The sequence below is a fragment of the Odocoileus virginianus genome, chromosome 29, assembly GCF_023699985.2.
Source record: "Odocoileus virginianus isolate 20LAN1187 ecotype Illinois chromosome 29, Ovbor_1.2, whole genome shotgun sequence".
Classification (NCBI taxonomy): domain Eukaryota; kingdom Metazoa; phylum Chordata; class Mammalia; order Artiodactyla; family Cervidae; genus Odocoileus; species Odocoileus virginianus.
Window position 1 is genome coordinate 28733982 of NC_069702.1, and position 3650 is coordinate 28737631.

A 3650-nucleotide genomic window follows, 5' to 3' on the forward strand; every position below is an offset into this window, starting at 1 on the left:
TTTTCCCTAAAATAAGATATGATTCTCACCACTTGTATTCATTAACACGCTGGAAGACCTGGCCAATGCAACAAGGCAAGGAAAAGAAACAGAATGTTTCTTTTGGAAACATTGCATTGGAAACAAAAGATTGAAAAGGAAGTAAAAATTTTTATATTTACAGATAACATGATTGTCCATTTAGAAAATCTCTAGTAAGCTAACAGAAGGGGAAAAAAAGCTCCTAGTGCTGATAAGTGACAGGGAGGTCTGGCGTGCTGCGGTTCATGGGGTCGCAAAGAGTCGGACACGACTGAGCGACTGAACTGAACTGAACAGTGACTTTAGCAAAGCTGCAGTGTACAGTCAATGGACAAATATTACTCATATTTATATATACTAACAATGAACAAGTGGAAAACAATATTTAAAAACTATGATTTATAATAAGTTAAAAAAAAAAGAAATACAGGGTGTGAGTGTAACAATAAGGATACAGACTCTATGCTGAAAACTACAAATGTTGATTAAAGAAAGCAAAGAACTTAAAAAAAAACTAGAGAGACATACCATGTTCATTAATTGGAGGATTCAGTTAATGTAGTAAATGTAGTAAAGATGTCAATTCTCCCAAATTGATCCACTCCATGTTATCCATGCTTCTCATGTTATTAAAGAAACAGAGAGGTACAAAGAGAAAGATGAGGCAACCAAAATATGAATATCACAACCTTGCAAATGGCAGGTATATCAGCTTTCCATTGCTGCTCTAATAAAATAGCATAAACTTAGTCGTTTAAAATAACAAAATATGTAATTTCATCATTCTGGAGGTCAGAAGCCAAAAATCAAGGTATTGGCAGGACTGCCTTCCTTTCTGAATGCCCTAGAGGAGAATCTCTTTCCTTGCTCTTTCCAGATTTTAGAGGCTAGAGGCCACCGGCACGTCTTGGCTCATGGTTCTCTTCTTGCATTATCAAAGCCAGCCACATTGCATCTCCCTGTGCCTTTTGTCTGTAAATGCATTTCCCTCTGACTGTTCTGCTTCCTTCTTCCATTTTTAAGGATGCTTGTGATCTTTTTGGGCCTATCCAGACAATCCAAGATAATCTCTCTATTTTAAATCCAGTTAATAAGCAAACTTAATTCCCCTTTGTTTTGTAACAATGTATTCATAGCTTCTGGAAATTAGGATGTGGAGTCGTTGGGGAGAGGTATTAATGTACCTAGAATAGCAGACTTTACCAACTAATTTTAAGCATTTGACGAGGAATTTTTTAAGATAGTGTGATATTTAAGACAATGCAGAAGCTCAGGAGGAGTTTCACATGAAACAAAGAAAATTTATTTATATATGACTTAAAGTTGAAGTGTTTTTATTTTGTTCTTATATTTTCTCCTTATCTCATTAATACTACCCAGAAATCAATAACTGTTTTAGGTCAATAACTCCATAAGCATGAAGTTGAATAAAAAGTCCATTCTGTTTTCTGTCTGGTTAGGAAACCAAACAAATGCATCACATACTATAAAATATAAGCCTAAACTGAATTTAGAAGTGCATCATACCGTGATAAATGTAATCAGAGAACACAAAAAGGCATTACTTACTGATATACCTGCAATAAAATGAATATAATTTCATTAGTAGAAAAAACTCTAGAAAGAAAATAGAATAATGAATAGGAGAGCACCATAATAACCAAAATTCAGTTCAGTTCAGTTGTTCAGTCATGTCTGACTCATTGTGACCCCAAGGACTGCAGCACGCCAGGCTTCCCTGTCCATCACCAACTCCCAGAGCTTACTCTAACTCATGCCCATTGAGTCAGTGATGCCATCCAAGCAATCTCATCTTCTGTCATCCCCTTCTCCTGCCTTCAATCTTTCCCAGCATCGGGATCTTTTCCAATGAGTCAGTTCTTTGCATCAGGTAGCCAAAGTATTGGAGTTTCAGCTTCAGCATCAGTCCTTCCAATGAGTATTCATGACTGATTTCCTTTAGGATGGACTGGTTGGATCTCCTTGCAGTCCAAGGGACTCTCAAGAGTCTTCTCCAACACCACAGTTCAAAAACATCAATTCTTCAGCGCTCAGCTTTCTTTACAGTCCAGCTCTCACATCCATACATGACTACTGGAAAAAAAAAACATAGCTTTGACTAGATGGACCTTTGTTGGCAAAATAATGTCTCCACTTTTTAATATGCTGTCTAGGTTGGTCATAGGTTTTCTTCCAAGGAGCAAGTGTCTTTTAATTTCATGGCTGCAGTCACCATCTGCAGTGATTTTGGAGCTCAAAAAAATAGTCTGTCACTGTTTCCATTGTTTCCCCATCTATTTGCCATGAAGTGGCAGGACTGGATGCCATGATCTTAGTTTTCTGAATATTGAGCTTTAAGCCAACTTTTTCACTCTCCTCTTTCACTTTCATCAAGAGGCTCTTTAGTTCTTCACTTTCTGCCATAAGGGTGGTGTCATCCGCACATCTGAGGTTATTGATATTTCTCCAGGCAATCATGATTCCAGCTTGTGTTTCATCCAGCCCAGGATTTTGCATAATGTACTCTGCATATAAGTTAAATAACAGGGTGAAAATATATAGCCCTGATGTACTCCTTTTCCAGTTTGGAACCAGTCTGTTGTTTCATATCCAGTACTAACTGTTGTTTCTTCATCTGCATACAGATTTCTCAGGAGGCAGGTCAGGTGGCCTGGTATTCTCATCTCTTGAAGAATTTTCAGCAGTTTGTTGTGATCAACACAGTCAAAGGCTTTGGCGTAGTCAATAAAGCAGAAATAGATGTTTTTCTGGAACTCTCGTGCTGTTTTGATGATCCAGTGGATGTTGGCAATTTGATCTTTGGTTCCTTTGCCTTTTCTAAATCCAGTTTGAACATCTGAAAGTTCACAGTTTACATATTGTTGAACCCTGGCTTGGAGAATTTTGAGCATTACTTTGCTAGCGTGTGAGATGAGTGCAATTGTGAGGTAGTTTCAGCATTCTTTGAGATTGAAATGAAAACTGACCTTTTCCAGTCCTGTGGCCACTGCTGAGTTTTCCAAAATTGCTGGCATATTGAGTGCAGCACTTTCACAGCATCATCTCTTAGGAAGAAATAGCTCAACTGGAATTCCATCACCTCCACTAACTTTGTTTATAGTGATGCTTCCTAAGGCCTGCTTGACTTGGCATCCCAGGATGTCTGGCTCTAGGTGAGTGATCACACCATCGTGGTTATCTGGGTCATCAAGATCTTTTTTTGTATAGTTCTGTGTATCTTGCCAACTCTTCTTAATATATTCTGCTTCTGTTAGGTCCATACCATTTCGGTTCCTTACTGTGCCCATCTTTGCATGAAATATTCCCTTGATATCTTTAATTTTCTTGAAGAGACCTCTAGTCTTTCCCATTCTATGTTTTCCTCTATGTCTTTGCATTGATCACAGAGGACGGCTTTCTTATCTCTGCTTGCTATTCTCTGAAACTCTCCACCCAAGTGGGTATATCTTTATTTTTCTCCTTCGCCTTTCACTCCTCTTCTTAGCAATTTGTAAGGCCTCCTCAGACAACCATTTTGCCTTTTTGCATTTCTTTTTCTTGGGGATGGTCTTGATCACTGCCTCTTTTACAATGTCATGAACCTCCGTCCATATTTCTTCAGGTACTCT